Raw genomic sequence first — 19,041 nt, 5'->3', positions numbered from 1 at the left:
GGGATTTCTAACAGCATTCATTCATCCATGAAAAAGTTCCCTGAAAACCATTACATGTCAGGAATGTAGGTAAAATCTCTTTTGCTGAAAATATAAAACTTTCCTGATAATGCTGTAGTTTTTAACATCTGTTTCTGGTGTAAATATATCACACTAGGTTGAGTTTGTTTTAAAATATTTAATACCAGCAGTGCCATGTTTTTATCAATTGGTCAAATTTAGGCCAGCAGTATCCCATTCAGTCTATCACCTTTCATTTAGACCTTTGGGAAAATTATTACTGTCCTTTTGTTAAGATTTTCTTCTAATTTATCACTAATTGTATGGACACAGAAACTCCGAAGACTAGGTAGACTTTGATACTATTTGAAAATGCATGAAGAAAGCATTTTGTTTGGTTTCTGGTCTGTGGGGATGGGTGAAATGTAGATTCTGTGGGGCTGACTGTTGAGAGGAACCTGCAGTGGGTGTGGGGTGCAGCCTTCATGTGGCCTGAAACTATGCTGTGCTCATGTCCCTTCAGGGATTCCCAAGTTTCATCACGTCACCATTTGTTTTTGTCAGATAGCATTTTCTAGAATGCAACACAGAAACATTTTTATTTGTATAGGTTCCTAGGCTATCACTGAAGTATACTGGTACTATGTTTGAGAAATATAAATGATTGTTAGACATTATAGTCATTTCTAGTATGTTTTATGGTTAAACTATTTATGATTAGTCCAGAAAATAATAATTTGTAATTATTTGGATATAGAATTTTAAATTGTGAGAATCTACTTGTTTTTTTATATGAAAGAGAAGGAATAGATGATAAAGATTTAAGAAAGAGAATAGAAAGTGAAAGAAAATAATTTTTTGTGTCTGAGAATTTTATTTTTTATCATTGTGAAGCTTCCTCAGAATTATAAATACTCAAAGAACACTGAAGTTTACTGAGCGATTCATTAAATAATTGATAATTACTTATCAATTTTAATTTATATATGTATATATTTAAAAAATAAAACATTGTAATGTAATTATAGGTTTACTATTATATAATTATTATACTTAGTGAATATATTAACATCCATTCAGAATTTTAGCTAAGAATTTCTCTTTCTCTTTTTTTAAAGGAATGAATACTTGACAATTATTCATAATAAATGGATAAAAAAAACAATCTTTTAGAAATTGCTCCTGAATTTAATAGTAATGTGTTAAAAACCTATAAAACACATTTTAAAATGCTTAAGTAAAAGAGGGCAATTCATCTCATCTTCAAATCTTTGGTAAGGACTAAGTATCTCATAGGAAGCAAACTTATGATATGAGTGAGAGAACAGTGTTGCACTGAGTACATACAACATGCTTTTATTCCATTCATGGTTACGTAGTATTGGCTAAATTAATTTACTTACTAGCTTATATGAATTCTTGATGCTGTAGTAAAATCACTACTGTGCCCATAAGGAAAGTATATGGAAACTCAAAGATTCATGTGAACTCAAAACTCTTTCTCATGCTCTAATGTGCTTGTGGCGGGCATAGCACAAGCTCAGGACCCATTGGTCCATTCCTTGCTGGATTACTTTGCAGACAAATGGATTCAGGTGTAGAGATAGCGCTTACACCTCATAGTCCTGTCTTCACTTACCTCCTCTCTCTCTCTCTCTCTCTCTCTCTCTCTCTCTCTCTCTCTCTCCCTCTCTCCTCTTCCAGTTTTGTTAACTTTTACATCTCTTTGGCTTATTCTTGGTTAACATAATTTTTGTTTCAAATTAATTTCTTCTTCCTTTTTTCATTCCTTCCCCTTTTTCTTTTTAACTGTGGGACTTGCCTATCAAGACTTGAGTGGGGAGGCTCTTCCAAAACCACACTGACTGAGGGGACAAGGTGATCTTCAATTGATAACTATTGTGCATTTGTCAGGGGAAAGTGAAACACAGTATGAAATAGTTACAAATCATGCCCTGAAATCCTATTGACTACTCTAATAAAGATTTCCAAATTACTTGTCTTTAGTTGTTATAATCTGCAAAAATGCTTCATTGCTTTCATGCCTCACGAAAGTTCACTGATTCGTCGTGAAAAGTTAAGATGAAGTTCTCAGTGTGGTCTTCAAGACCGGAACCCATTCTTTGTGGATATTCTTCTGTTTTGTCATTCAGAAACAATAATCCGAGGCACAGAAATGGAAAATAAACAGTGAGCACAAAAGTAATTTATATTGAATAGATTTTTGTCATATATTAATTTTGTTAACCATCAATTTCAAATAATATTAGCTAATTTGTTATATGTGAGGCCTGCTGCAGATTAGCTAGAATATTTACCCTTTGACTTCCTGGTCTCTTTTTAATTTTGAAGTTAAGCCTTAAAAACAGATCAATTTCGTTGTCTACACTTAACACCAAGGTATAATACATAGGTTGAATTTAAAATCAATATAAGTCAGCTCATGGTAGTCTAATTTAGTAACTGTACAATGTAGGGGCTGCTCTTTTTCTCTTTGAGTACATGATTTTCACCAATTAAGGATCATTCTCATAAATTATAAAATGGAATTCTCCTGTTCACTTAATCAGCTTATTTTAATTTTTATATCTTATCAATATTCTATGATAGTAAATTTCTGATCAGTCTCTTAAAGTGAGTGCATTTCATTGGTATGTGAAAACTTCATTGAACATAATAAATAAACCCCAGGAAACTTAACACTGTCTTGTTTCTGTTAATCAAATTATTCCATGGTATTTGGCACAATGTTAATGACTTCTAGAGGCCAATTTAGGAGATCTTACATAGTTCTGACAGCAGGACTATGTAGCTGACTTTCATTACTAGTTTCAGATGTTATGATCAAAAGCAAGTACAGATAAGTTGTTCTAACTCCTAAGTCAACATTCTAATTTAAGGGTGAGTTTTCATGCTTTTCTACATTTTACTTGTGGTTTAGGAAGAGCTCTCTCTTCCATTGTCTTGTTTATTACATTATTACATTGTAAAGACATTATATTATTTTAATTGTGTGTAAATGTTTGTGGGAGCTGCTGTATGTACACATGGATGCAAGTGCTTATTGTGGTCAGAGGAATTAAATCCTTTTGAACTTGAGTTACAGGTGATTATGAGCCATACTTTGTGATTGATGTGAAGCAAATTTAGGATCCTTTGTAGGAGAATGCTGTACTGCTGAGCCATCTCTTTCCAGGTCACATGCTTCCCTTTTCAGAGTATGATAATATTTTTTAATAACAAAAGGAATGAACACATGAACAAATGCCATTGTGACTGTCTTTTATTGAGTTTATATTAGGGTGACTCAGTTTCAGGAGTTATTGAGTTGTGCGAGGATCTTGAAAGGATCATGCAGTATTTTGACTTTGACAGCATGATCAAATGTTGAAAGTCACAATTTAGGAGAATCATTCAGTTATAGTGGGCCAGGCTTAGTTCTGTAGCAGAGTCCAGATCTGGGGTGAGGACAGATACACTTCATGGGGTGAAATTCAGAAAACTGTCAGTTAAAACTGCATGACTAGATGCCATCAGATCACAAAAGAGAATCAAAAGTCAGAGCCAACTGACACTGTGTATGCCTTGTACCTGTCAGGTCAGTGCTATTATTTTCTCCTTGTAGAGCATAAAGTACTCTTCAGAAAGGTTTAAAAAATTTTCAGAGATGGAAGGTTGCATTTCATCAGAAAGGGAAAACTGACACTTCTAATGAAGTTCTCTGAATGGAGGTTCTGCTAAAACTGTGAAACTCTGTAAGCTACTGAGAAAATGAAAGAAATATATGGATGAGCAGAACAACACATATTTCAGAAGGAAGACCAGATAAAAAGAAAGATTATGAGAAAAGGATACTTAGGAAAGTATACAGAAGAAAAGCGAGGGGCAGGAAAAGTGCACAGAACTGTGTCATATTCTCTGTACTGTCCTCTTGCTTTTCCATGTCATGGTGTTCTTGGCAATGGTGACACTCCATTTTGGGTAATATGTATTATGTAATTATATATTATAGAAATTTATATTATAAATATAAAATTACAATTTAGTAGTATATTATATAAAATATATTGTATATATAAAAGAGTGAAGTATAGATACACACACACACACACACACACACACACACACACACACGAATTGAAATTCATTTTGTTTGCTCTGAGTTAAATACAAATGAAAGACAAAAACAATGTTTGCTTTAGTCACTAAAATACTGACTTTACTAGTAACATGTAGCATGCTATTGACTTGAGAGGTTAAAGTAATCTGGAAAAGTAGTATGTCTCTTTTTCTTATTATACAGTCTCATCATAAATTCATATAAACTATTATTTTTCTTTGCTTTTGATGTGAAAAACTGAAAAATTCTGAATATACAGAATGAGCTCAAAGAGAGCTACACACTAATGTCATGTTCTGTGCTTTATGTTTGCTTTAAACTCTTCATTACTTTTATTTTACTTATTATTTGTGTGGGTGAGGGGACATGTGCAAGTCTGAGAATGTGTGTCCATGCATTAATGAAAACATGATACATGCCTCATTGAACGTTAGGGAACAACTTAGCATGCAGCAATGGACTCTCTCCTTTGTCATTTGGATCCCAGGAATTGAATTCTATCATCAGGGATGGCCATCAGCATGTTTACCCTGCGACCCAAAAGGCCTATAGAGAATTTCATAGAAACAGGTAGTAATCCCCAGGCGGTTCAGGCAAAGTGTAAATTACCATTTATCTGATGCTCAAGTTTTTTTTTTTTTTTTTCTTGAACCACTTAAATTCCCTGTGTAACAGTCTGGCTTTATCATGCATCCTGCAGGAGTAAATTATCTACTTTTCTAGAGGCCAATTAAGTTTTCTAAATCAACAATGTACCATTTAGCAAATTACCTTTCAGTACACTAAAAGACTCCCCAGTAACCCAAAGAAGTTAATGTACCACCAAACAGTGGGCAATTTATTCCATCCTTGCTGAGAGATCAGACAGCCGAAAGCATTAATGGGAGCTGTTGCAGGGGATCACTGTGGAGCACAAAGTCCTGGGTGGGGACGTCCTGATCTGCGTGGAAGAGGCGGGGGACGTGGTATGAGGTGCAGTTATCTGTATTCTTAAGACCAACAGCTAGCTTGGTCTCAGTGGCACCCTGTGTCATCTGTGTGCACCACCTGTACTTATGGAAACATAGATAAGTCAGCAATCTGTGCTCTCAAAGAATTATGTGGTTGTAGCTTTATATATAAGTGTTCCTATTGAAATAATCAGCACCCTCATTTTTCATGTAGTGACAACTGGCTATTTATGTCTTGACTATGTTATGAAATGGGATAATTTATTCCCTCAGAATCAAAAATAGCTATATGTAGATGAATGTACTAAATGTAATCTTTTTGGATATAACCTTTTTATAAACTTGTGAAAAATGTAGTGACTCAGGCCTACCTGTCATTTACTATTGTTTTCTGTTGCTATTACTATTCTATCAGAATATAGTTTTCTGTTCATTTTCCTTTTAACTATAGCTGTTATTTAAAGAAAACATGAGCATAAATAAATAAATAAATAAATAAATATAAAATAGCTGACAAATTTTAGAACATTGTGAAAGTTATGGAGGAATGTTGAAAAATGTAATCGTGCATAAAAAGGAGTAACTGTTTTGTGACTCAGGAATTTCTATTATGCTCAAAGGCCTTTTTCTCAATAATGAAATTCCTTTGGAGTCTCATCCTGCTTTTGTTTTTATATGAAACTCTTTCGGGAGATGATATGGGTAAGTAAGGTATGATCAAAGACTAGTAAATTAATCAAATTAGATAAACAACATACATTACTTTTATAAGCATATAAAACTTTGAACAGGATTTTTTTTTTGTGCTACAAAATTAATGAGATTGTAAATCACATAGTTTCCTCCTTTGGTATGCAGACCTAGAGTATTTGCACAGGAGCCTCAATGTCATATGCTCAGCTAAGCCAATTACTGTCCCTTTACATATAGAGCATGGCTGCATTTTAAGAGGCTGAGCCTCAGGAGAAACATGGCACTCAAATAAAAAATTTAAGTGTCATTCTGAGCCTATATCATAATTGTTCCTGATGAATGTGGATTTTGAACACTTGGACTAAGGCCACTATATGGAAATTAAAAGGGAAAAAAAGGCTGGCATGTGATGAATTACTTAGCATTTCTTTTTGTAAAGAATAAAAGCTTCCTGGCTGGCAATGAAGGATTTGTGATCTGTATGGCAGTATTTTGAACAAGGAGATCTTTTATAAATGCTGTCCTTGTATTTAGTGGATGATTATGGGATGCAGCTGCAGGTTTTAATGGCTTTTAATAAGATATGTTAGAAAATGCATTAACAATAAATGTCTAACATGAGAGCCACGACACTATGAAGCATCATTAAATATACATATTGCTTGGTTAAAATAACATACATGTTCCTGTAATACTAGTGGGTTTGTAATTTTCTAGGGTATTTTGGAGAAAATTTCAAGATACAGTTTAGCGATTAAGATTAGTATAGATGAAATCTGTAAAAAGCAATAAAGTTTCAGATTTATAACTAATAAAGGGTTGAAACACCTAAGTTTCAAAAAAATGCACAATTGCAAAATAATTTTATATGTAGTGCACGAAAATATATTCCAGCTGTTTTTGGTAATTATTCTTTCATGAACAGAAATGGATATACTCTAAAGGAAAAAGTAACTTACTAAAAATCTCTGTTTAGCATTTGTCTTGCTTAGTTTACTACAATTCTTGTTTTCAACATCAAGTTGCCAGGATACCAATGAGAAGGCAAGTGCAGCTTGTCAATCAGAGATGTCCTTTTGGTAGTGATTTGCTTATACATTAAAGATTCATTTTAAAAACTAAGCTGGATCACCAAGTTCAAGAAGATTAAAGTGTAATGAAGCACAGCAAAGTCATTGTACAGTCAAGATGTTGTTGCTGGACAGAGATGGAAATACTTTTATTGATTGCTATATCCAGCTAGCCCTTGGGAGATATGTGATATTTGTTATGATTTTAAAGTTTAGTTCATGCCCGAGTTTAAGCAGAACCATTTAGGTAATGATTATATTTGAGGAGTGGTGAAAGTTGAACGATTATCAATCTCTAGCATAGAAAAGGGAAACGAATAAAGGAGCTGGAGGAGAAAGAGCAGGGTGCAAGGTTTCCTAAGGCAGGCAGGGCAACGTTGGATTTAGACAATCGATGTATTTCATATTTTTATTTTGAGATCGTTATAAACAGTAAGGAAGTTATATAGTTTCTTGTGGGACTTGATTCACCATACCCAACTAGAGTTTGTAGTTAGACCAAAAATTGATATTTGTGCTATCCTGTGAAAATTAGAATCTAGCCTTTCTTTGGGTCTCATCAGTGTTCACCTGGACTCATCTGCACCTTGAGTATGTATTTCTGTATCATTACTCTACATGGAATTTTTCAGAATCACATCCATAGTCAGGACACACAGTGCTTTACTAACACAGAAATGTTCTCTTTGTAGTGTGGCTCAGTGCACACTTTTCTGTTTTCTGCCTCTGTAAGCTTGCTGCGTGGGACCATTTAGTATCTAGCAATCCGTAGTTACTGAGGTGCTGTCCTTGAAGCACAAGCTTTAGCACACATAAGTTGTTTGCACTTTTGTAACTGAGAACCTCCCAGTATATAGATTTGCTACTTTTTTTGCCTGCTTCCTGTTGAAGGACATTTATTTACATCGCTTTTTGTTTGATGTTAACACCTGAAGAGGTGTTACATACAAGATGTTTTTTTTATATAGTAACATAAATAAGTCTTTCTCTCTGTGTGTCTAACTTCTGTCAAAGATGTTAGCATAGCAACATATGTTGAACAGATTAGCAGTGTTCTAGAGAGAACCTATACTTTGACCCAGTCATGTTCCATTGCATTTCAAATGCCGACTTTCCACCACTGAATCATTCCATGCAATACTAGTTTCTCTTGGTCTATAAGCATCGATTTCTGATATGTAGCAAGCATAAAACAGAATAATTTTTTAAAAAAAGCTCTGACAGAAATATTGGTATATTGATATCTTGAGATCCTAAGTACCATTTTATAATTTCCTACATATATCATAGCAACAAAAAAGGATGCATTAGAGAAAATTCTAAAAATCCGTACATACTTTGCCAAAATGTCATTTACAATGTTTATTCTTAAGAATCTCACAAATACATTTATAGAGTTGAAGTGTACATTGTGCTATAAAATAAACTATGCCAAAGTTAAAATTACTGCAGCACTAAGGTACAGGCGGTCACCAAGAGTTTGTCTTATTTCCCTTCTGGGGATTGGCCCAGGGCTTCACACACACCAAGCAAGGACTCCACCTCTGACTGCTAGCTCTAGCTCTCACCAAGAGATTGATTTGTTTAGAGACAGTGCAGGCCAGAATGGTATGAAACTCATGTTCCCTTTACCTCAAATGGGATTACAGATTTACATCAAAATAGGATTTAATTTAAAATAAAATAAAAACAACTAGTCTTTTTTTTATTAGATATTTTCTTCATTTACATTTCCAATGCTATCCCAAAAGCCCCCCCTCCCCTCCCCCTTCCCCTCCCCCCTCCCACTTCTTGGCCCTGGCATTCCTCTGTACTGAGGCATATAAAGTTTGCAAGACCGATGGGCCTCTCTTTCCAATGATGGCCGACTAGGCCATCTTCTGATACATATGCAGCTAGACACACGAGCTCAGGGGGGTACTGGTTAGTTCATATTGTTGTTCCACCTATAGGGTTGCAGATCTCTTTAGCTCCTTGGGTACTTTCTCTAGCTCCTCCATTGGGGGCCCTGTGATCCATCCAATAGCTGACTGTGAGCATCCACTTCTGTGTTTGCTAGGCCCCGGTATAGCCTCACAAGAGACAGCTATATCAGGGTCCTTTCAGCAAAAATTTGCTAGTGTATGCAATGGTGTCAGCATTTGGAGGCTGATTATTAGATGGCACTAGTTTTTTAATAAGTGGTTTTGAAACACTTGAACATCTATATGCAATAAAAAAGATTCTGAACTTTACCTTATTCTCCTAAATTAGCTTACAATCTACCTAAATATGAAACACAAACTAACAAAGCTCTTAAATATAATGTAGGTGAAAATCTGTGCATCCTTGGATATATCCCTGACTTTTCTTGGTATAGCACTAAGGATATCATCTGAAAAAGAACTGCTAGATAACCCGGATTCATCAAAATTAAAAGCTTCTCTGAGAAACCAATATTCAAAGGACAGTAAAGCAAGCCACCATGGGGGAAAAAAATTTCAGTACTGCACCTGATAAAGGTGCAACACACATAAAGAATTATTATCCAACACACATAAAGAATTCTTAAAATACAACAATTAAAAAGTCAACCCAATTAAAATTATGTAAAAGATCTTTAAAAATAACTCAAAGGAGATATCATAGCTGGCAGACAAGCACTCAAACATGTTTTCCATTAATTTTTCTAATTAAATGATTAGAAAAGTAAATTAAAATTGAACACTAAATAGTAAACACTGGTACAACTACAATATTTACTGAAATAAATAAATAAAAATAGAAAATTAAAATGGCCAAATTCCAAAGTATCAACAATACTGGAGAGGTCATACAAAAATAGGAGCTCTTGTTCAGTACTGGTAGCAATGCCCAGAAGTAGAGCTATCTTCCCCATGCAGTTTCATCAAAGTCTAACCATATGGTTACTGAAGATCCAGCAATACTACATGGTATGTACCCAAATGAAATAAAAACTTATCTACACACAACATTTTTACAGGAATATCTATAGCAGGTTTATTCATAAATACTAAGCTTTGGGCAACCAGTGTACCCCCAAGGAGGTGAATGGATCTATAAACTATAGACAAAGTATACCATGTGTGCACATGTGTACTTATATCAACAGACTGGTGCAGCTCTTAACCTTTGTCAGCAAAGCTTCTTACTTATTGTTGTTCCACCTATAGGGTTGCAGATCCCTTTAGCTCCTTGGGTTCTTTCTCTAGCTCCTCCATTGGTGGCCCTGTGATCCATCCAATAGCTGACTGTGAGCATTCACTTCTGTGTTTGCTAGGCCCTGGCATAGCCTCAGAAGAGAGAGCTATATCTGGGTCCTTTCAGCAAAATCTTGCTAGCATGTGCAATGGTGTCAGCGTTTGGAAGCTGATTATGGAATGGATCCCCAGATATGGCCATCTCTAGATGGTCCATCCTTTCGTCTCAGCTTCATACTTTGTCTCTGTAACTCCTTCCATGGGTGTTTTGTTCCCAATTCTAAGAAGGGGCAAAGTGTCCACACTTCGTTCTTCTTTAGTTTCATATGTTTCACAAATTGTATCTTACATCTTGGGTATTCTAAGTTTCTGGGCTAATATCCACTTATCAGTGAGTATATATTGTGTGAGTTCTTTTGTGATTGTGTTACCTCACTCAGGATGATGCCCTCCAGGTCCATCCATTTGCCTAGGAATTTCATAAATTCATTCTTTTTAATAGCTGAGTACAGCTCTTTTTAAATAGAAAAATGATAAATACCACACACAAGAAATTGTCGAGCACAGATAATTTAAAAGTAAATTTAAAGACAAATATTTTTTTAGACAGTAAAAAGGAATAAAATTAGTAAGAACAATATAACTTCTAAAGACATTAAAAAATAATGCAAATTGAAGAAAGGCAACAATTAATATAAGAATGCAATTAATGTAAACAAAGAAAATCATAGCATAGAAAAATCAATAGGGAAACAATTGGTTCTTTAACAACTTAAGACCAATCTTTGATTTGTCATTAAGGAAAGGTGTGTGTGTGTATGTGTGTGTGTGTGTGTATGTGAATGAATAGCATGGGAAATGAGGAGAGGCACACAATGACAAAGTGCATTTCATAGATAGTAGTGGCCCAGAAACCAGTTTACAAAATAATAGATCTTTCATTTACAACTTACAGACTGTAAGAAAACATAATTCCTTGAGGAAGAAGAGTGAACATGTGATTCACTCCACTTTTGGCTGCATATTGACTCTTTCTGATCTCCTCATGAATAGGTAGGAGCCCAGGCTCGGCTGTGCCATTTGTTGACAGAATGTTTGACTTGTGGAGCATTGCCCTCAGTTGGGATCTGCCGGAGCAAACAGGCATGGCATTCATAGCTTTCGGAAGAACCATTATCCAACTATCTGATTTTATGGCATTCATTTGAGTTCATCTGTGCTTCAAGATCTCCTCTGCAGTGGTCTAGTGAGTGGTTAGGATCAAAAGAAGCAAGTGGTCCATGCAGGATTGAAGCCATCTCTCACCTTGTGACTGCAGCTGTCATGGCTGTAGTTATCAGAGCTTGAATCTGGCTGAGACGCCTACGCCATGGATATCATATTAAGCAACTCATCCCTTTGCTTTAGCTAACCCTACAGAGTGTTGCACAAAAGAGGCAGAAAATTGAAACCTTAACTGGAGGAAAACAAAACACAGAGCAGACATCCAGCAATCTCTGTGGGCAAGAAAGGAATTGAATTGTTATGAAGGGGAGTAAAACTACCATTCCATATAGCGTTGAAGTCAAGTTGCACTGAGTAGTTAAAATATTCTGGAGGATATAAAAGCTTCTGTTGTGAACATTACACAGCTATTATGGTTGACTATGAAATGTTTCTGGCAGCTTTGTGCATTACAGTCTTGCTTCCCTGTTGGTGATGCTGCTTTCCTAGCTGGCAGAAACATTGAGAAGTGAGCCCTTATCTGAGCAATTATGACACGGGGCTGTGCCTTGAAGATTATTTGTGGTTCCTAGTCCCTTTCCTTCTAGTGGCTTCCTGTCCTCTATAAGCTTACTTTTATCTACCACATATTGCTTTCTGTGATGCTCAGCTTCCTCAAGGTCCAGTAGGGCAAAAGATTACAAACTGCACTTAGGAAACCATTAACGGCACAAATCTTTCCTCCTTCTCTCAGACATTCCAGTCATAGAATGATAAAACTGAGAAATACTTTAGATTTGAAAAATTTCTACCTATACATGGAAAGAATCAAATGCAAAGCACTGTACAAAAAGCTACTAAAAATACATTTAGGAACATTTAGCATGATCCTCATGACTGAATTACATGTGTACCAGAAGAGAAAACCATCTTAATTATTTATAAAGTCACAGAGCTCTTAATAATTGTGAGAGGGCCAGCTAGATTGCCCAGTGGGTTGAAGCATTTGCCTTCAAACCTGATGACATGAGTTTGATCCCTAAGAGTCGCATGGTGCAAGGAGAAAATTCATTCAAACAAGTGTTCCTTGACCTCCACATACACATTGGTATGTGTATGCTGACACATGTGCACGTGTGTACACACACAGATGAATAAATGTGCTTTCTTAATCAGATGAAGTATATACAGACACATGTATATACATCTTTTTATATTATTTAGTAGCATACTATTTACAATTAATACATATTCATAAATACTATAGAAATCAGTATATTTTTATTAGTTTTCAGGCTACCATAGGAAGTAATGGATTTTATCATGGCATTTCCGCATATATGAATCATCATAATTCATTCTCATGAGGTTCCCTTTCCTATTGTCTTCTTGTGCCTTCTACCCTCTTCTGTTTCTTTTTTCCCTCCAGATAATTCCATTTTCTACTTTATTATCATTTATGTTCTATTTCCCTCATTTATCTTTTTTTGTTAAGCTTCTTCCTCCTCACTGATGAAATTCTCTTTCGTTTTATGCCCCTCATATGAACACACACACACACACACACACACACACACACACACAAAGTTTTTGAAAGTAAAATTTTCTAACCATATATTTTGATCATATTTTTCCTTCCCCCAATTTCTCTCCACATTCCCCCAACATTCAACTCCAAACCAAAATCAGAAATAACCAAACAAAATGAAAACTGAGAACACACACACACACACACACACACACACACACACACACACACACAAAATAAAACCCCCAAACAAAAAAAAATTGGAAACCATAAAGACATATAAGATGACAAAAATGCTCAAACAAAGCAACAAGACAAAGAATCTACAGAAATACCATTGAGTTCATTTGAACTGTGTTGGCTATCTAATGCAAGAGAGTATCAATTACAGATAACCTCTTGGTCAGAGTGCCCATGTCCATGTCCCCTTCTCAGTGCTGGAACCTGGTCTAACTAGAACCTGTGCAAGCCCTGCACATGCTGCTACAGTCTCTGTGAGTTCATATGTGTATCAGCCCTGTTGCTTCTCGAAGATACTGTTTTCCTGGAGTCATTCATCACTCTATCTCTAACAATCTTTCTGTCTCCTTTTCTGAGGGGAGGGGTTTGATGAAGACATCCCATTTAGGGCTGAGTGCCCCAAGGTCTCTATCTGTGCACATTTTCCAATTGTGGGTCTCTGATTCCCTAATGATGAGTGAGCTCTGATCCATAGGTATAGCAGAATGTCATTAGGAGTCATTTTATAGCCACAAATGTTCCTTTATCAGAACAATAGTATGTGGCTTTTCTTAGACCTATCTCTATAAAGTCTCAGGTTCTTGGCATGAGTTCCATTTCATGCAATGAGCCTTTAATCCAGCCAGAGAGGGTTTAGCAATTACCACAATGCTTGTTGCCCTATAGTGACAGCATATTTTGCAGGCAAGTCAACTGCTGAATACCACAGAGGTTGTAGCTGGCTGCATGGTTACCTTTCTCCTCTGGCATTGTGTAGAGTCACTTTCAGCACCATAAACGATTGCTAGTAGAATTGAAGCCTCTAGTTAGCCATTAGCTTTTTGCTTTTTTATGAGATATGTAAGTGGTACACTAGCAATTTTTAATCTGAGTTCATATAAGGGCACATGTGATATTTGCCTTTCTGAGTTTGTCTTATTTTGATTAGCATGGTACTTCCCATTCTATCTTTTTTGTGCAAATGTTATGATTTCATTTTCTTTATAGCTGAATTAAAGTCTAATATGAATATGTACTACTTTTTCTTATCTGTTACTCTTTTTGTGGATGTTTAGGTGGGTTCTAATACCTGGCTGTGATAAACAGTCCAACAGTAAACATGGAAGAGCAGTATTTTTGGGTCCCACTGTAGCTCTGTATTTTACTTTTAAGGCAATAGCATACTGATTTCCACACTGACTCCCAATATTTGCATTCACTCCTACTAGCTCTGAAGAAGTGTTCCTCTTTCCTCCAGTCTTCAGCAGAACTTGTCATTTATTTTCTTGATGATACCCATTCTGATTATGGTGAAATAGTTACAAAGCTGCTTTAATTTGCATGTCTCTGATGGCTAATGGTACAAAAATGCTTTTTAACTATTTATTGGCTATCTAAATTTCTTAGTCATTTAATGTTTCATTGTTTGATAGTTTCATACATTTATAGGAATTTTATTTATTTTCATGTCCCCATTCTCTCCTTCTATCCACCTCCACCTCTATCGCTGTGAACTTCCTTTTGAACAAGCATGCCTTCTACTTTCATGTGTACATGTGTGTCCCAGTGAGTCTAATTAGAATTTATTGCAGGAGCTTACGTGAGGCAAAGTATCAATAACTACACCACTGATACTGTTGTCCAACAACTGTTAGTTGCCAATAGGAGTGTTGGTAGCCTCACTGGTACCTCTTCTGCCCATGAAGAAATGTCAACTGGCCCTATGTGATGCAGATACTGTACAGATAATGACAGCTGAGTGCAATAGTCTTGTCATGTCCACAGACATTTTACTATACATCTCCTCACCCTGTGGCTCCTACATTATTTCCATACCCTCTTCCCTACTGTTCCTTATATCTCGTAGGGAGTTATATAGATGTCTCATTAATTGAGAAGTACTTCACAATCACATATTCTTAGAAACTTGGCTAGTTATGGGTTTATGCTTTAACTGCACCCCTCCCTGCACTGCAGTAAAAACTCTTAGTCATGGGGTTTCAACACAGCAACAGTAACCCAAACTAGGTCATTACACACACATCCTTCATATCTCTCTATTTCTATCTCTATTGTTCTATTTTATCTATCATCTTTGTATGTATGTATGTATGCATGTATCTATCTATTATCTATCTATCTATCTATCTATCTATCTATCTATCTCTATCATCTCTATTGTATATCATCTTTCTATCAATCAATCATCAATCAATCAATCATCCATCTATCCACTGTCTATATACATTCATCAGTTGATGGACTTTTTGGTCCATTCATTCTGGTTTTGGTGCTTGTGACTTAAGCGAGTAACTTATACATGTAGCCAAGGTAAGGACTCAGTTATACTCCAGCCCTTTCCTTTTTTTACCATTATGATTACAATATCTTAGACAATTTCATAACTTTTATGTGATTATATATTTTTAGGTTTTGTGGGTATGTGCCTAGTTGGATTATGTACATAGTATTTTAAAAGTAGTCTTTCAGAATATCGTAGCCCAAATGATTTTTAGCAGTTACCCCATCTTTATTTTGGGTACCATCTGTCATTAGTTTGATTTGGTCATGAGGCAGATCTTTGAAGGACCCTGATTCCAACAGATATTTCACAGTAAATGTCTGTTTTCACTTCACATTTCTCTTAGTAAAAATGAACAGTGAAGGGCAATGAATTATTTAAACTTGTGGAGATTTTTGTGGGCTGAGCTTGGAATTCTATCCAAAGCATTTATTCAGCTCACTATACCTTTTCGACAGTAGCAGATTCAGGGTAGGAAGAAAACACCTATGATTATTTTAGCATTTATTGTTAAATTTTAATTTCACTTGCATTTGTTATAAAGTTGTACTAGTACAACCTTAATTTCAGGGGCTGGAAAGTCAGCTCATTGAAGAGGTCCCAGGTTCAGTTCCCAGTTTAGTGTGGCTAAAACAGTTGTAACTCCAGTTCAGGGGAGCTAACACTTTCTTAGGGTCTTCAGGAACTGAACACATATGGTGTGTGCACACACACAAACATACATGCAGGTGCAATAGCCACATGAAAAAATAAAAATAAACAAAGATTTAAAATAAATTCAAGTACCATGCAGTCTGCTTTCATAACATGTCACAAATAGATAAGTAGTAATTGAAAATTTAATACTTCACTTAAAATTCATCAGTTTATTCCATGTTTTGTTACAATGTTAAAGTGTTATAAGTTTACTAAATTAATATTTGTGCTAAGAGGCATGCACACACATACACATGTACTAATAGGCTGATGTGTATTTGATGTGTGTAAGGTTCTCCTTCCCATTTAGCCAAGTGGAGTCTGATTAATGACCAAGGATTTATTCTTGGAATTCATTCTCATGTCTTTCTTTAAGGTTTTCTCTCTGTATCAATCTGTCTGTCTCCCTTTCCTTCCCCAACTCCATAAAATAACATCTCTGCTTTATCTACCATCTTTGTTAACGTTCTATTAATTCTTTGTATATACCTATCCATCACCTTATGTCTAGCCAGACAGCCATTTGTTATTTATTTGTAAGATTTGGAAATAGATTCCTAAAGCTTTGTTTTGCTTCAGCCATACTGTTCTTCCTAATTATTCTCAGCATTTCTTCATTTTTCTTGTAAATATAACTCTTAGCTACAGTACTCAAAATTATTCTACATTCTTAAGCATATTAAATGTATTTCTCCTGAGTTTATCAGAATATTAATCGAAATGTTGCATAGAATTCGGACTACTATTATATTCTGTGAATAAAACTTCTCCCCATTGAAAGCTGTCAAACTATACACTAGTAGAGATTTCAAATGTTCCTAAATCCTCTGTTGGGTTCTTTAAGTTTTTGGTACTTCAGACACTATCCTAAAACTGAATGGAGCTATCTAATCTTTCGGAAAAGTCAAAAGGAGCTGATTTCAAAATGTCTTTAGTTTTTAATCCCAGAAAATATTTTATTTTACTTCATTTAAGGCAGAGAAAACGGAATGTTTCTTTTTCTTCTTTTTAAAAAATAGCTTGAATATGGCTTAAATTGAGTTATTTTTAATATATATATATATATCTTTTCGATATAATCAGAAATGATCATGTTGGTAAAAGTAATCATTGTGCAACATACTTATATTTTTTTATCTAGATATTTTCGAAACTATGAAAAGGTCAGCTTTTTATAACTGGGAAATAATCTTTAGAAAATTAGATTAAATTGATTTCAGTTGCATAGCATTTTACTAACTAAATGAATATGTTCATAAGTTTTCTTAGTTTTAATTTTCATATAAACATGTATATTCATTATATTTACTATTTAATTAAGTAGACCTCAGGTGTTATAAGGAGTATGAAAGAGAATAAAAAATAAAGATTTCTGTTCTTAGTTAAAGTCATAACTTCCTCTGTCATAAGATAAATATAATGAACAAAAGCCTCAGTGAAAATGTCACATAAAACAAGAATGAGAAAACCACACCTTGCTTGGCTTGGCCACAGACACTGTTGCCATTTGAATGCTGTAAAAGTCGCTATCTCCTTAGTTTCATGAAGCTCATTTGACCAAAACTATAAAGCTGTTAGATTTTGTAGAAAGGACACAGACTGATGAGTTAGCCACACAAAGTTCTACTGTGAGGATGCTCAGTGTATTAGTCAGGGTTCTCTAGAGTCACAGAACTTATGGATAGTCTCTAGATAGTAAAGGAATTTATTGATGACTTACAGTCGGCAGCCAAATTCCCAACAATGATTCAGTCACAGCTGTGAATGGAAGTCCAAGGATCTAGCAGTTACTCAGTCTCACGCAGCAAGCAGGCGAAGGAGCAAGAGCAAGAGCTAGACTCCCTTCTTCCAATGTCCTTATATTGTCTCCAGCAGAAGGTGTAGCCCAGATTAAAGGTGTGTTCCTTAAACTCGGAGATTCAATCTTCTGGAATCCATAGCCACTATGGCTCAAGATCTCTAAACCAAGATCCAGATAAGGATCTCCAAGCCTCAAGATAAGGGTCACTGGTGAGCCTTCCAATTCCGGATTGTAGTTCATTCCAAATATTGTCAAGTTGACAACCAGGAATAGCCACTACACTCAGTAAATATGTGCTTTCTATATTTCTTTTCTATAATGAATTTCATTAAATTCAAAGATGAGAAATATAGATGATAATGTATGTATTAGCAAGGCTTTCATTTCTAGAGTATATCCATTTATTACCAATATTTATAGAAAACTAGTCATCACAGTCATCATAAACACGTATCAAAACATAAGTTTCTGAACTCATATGTTATAGGGACTTGGATTTAGGTATATTAACATTTCAAAGTATTTGAATTTTGAAGAGCAACTTTTTCTTTAAAAGTATTTTGAAGGACAATCCAACCAGGGAAGCAGATAGAGTGACTGCAGATGTTCATTTTTCTCTTTGCTCTTCCAAATCCAATTCCCCAGTCTCATTTGCAGCTCTGCAGCAGAACACTAGCTGTAGCGTCCTGTACCCCTCTGCCCCTATTCCCAGTAGATCACACAGATCTTCCTTTCCTAATATCCCTCCCCTCACTCACTGCTTTATCCCAACCAGCCAGGCCAGCCAGGGAAGCAGTTAGGCTAACTGCAAATCTCCAATTCAATGGTCCAGTCCCCTCCCCAGCTGTTCAGCAGAAGACCTGCTGTGGCTTCCCTTCTCACCTGCTCTCATATGCATTTGACCACACAGATCTTCTCCTTCTAATACCTCCCTCTCCAACTCATTGCTTTATTTCAACCCTCCAACTCCAGCAGAGGGTCCCTGAGAATACAAGGACACTCTGACCATGGAAGGAAGTAGGCCAAGTGCAGATCTTCACATCTTCTTCCATTCTTACAAATGTCTGTAACAGACCTGTTGTGGCCTGTCTTCACTCTCTGCCACTATTGCCAAGTGACTAAGCAGATCTCAGTAGAACACTTTGTTTTTCTCTTTTGTGTGGACCCCTTCATTTATCCATAGCCCATCCCATTTCTAAGATTCAGCTCAAAATACCTGGAACTACCAGTGGGCAAACATATCTGGATCACAGAAGAAT

At 35.7% G+C, this 19,041-nt stretch overlaps 1 protein-coding gene across 9 annotated transcripts in view; it reads left to right on the top strand.

Moving 5' to 3' along the window:
- Positions 1-19,041, top strand: part of Sntg1 (syntrophin, gamma 1) — a 941,919-nt gene that overhangs the window by 6,709 nt on the left and 916,169 nt on the right. The gene's annotated exons all lie outside the window — the stretch shown is intronic.

This window comes from Mus musculus, chromosome 1 (genome assembly GCF_000001635.26).
Source record: "Mus musculus strain C57BL/6J chromosome 1, GRCm38.p6 C57BL/6J".
Taxonomy (NCBI): domain Eukaryota; kingdom Metazoa; phylum Chordata; class Mammalia; order Rodentia; family Muridae; genus Mus; species Mus musculus.
Note: the sequence above shows the minus strand (reverse complement) of the source record. Positions and strands in the feature narration are given on the sequence as shown.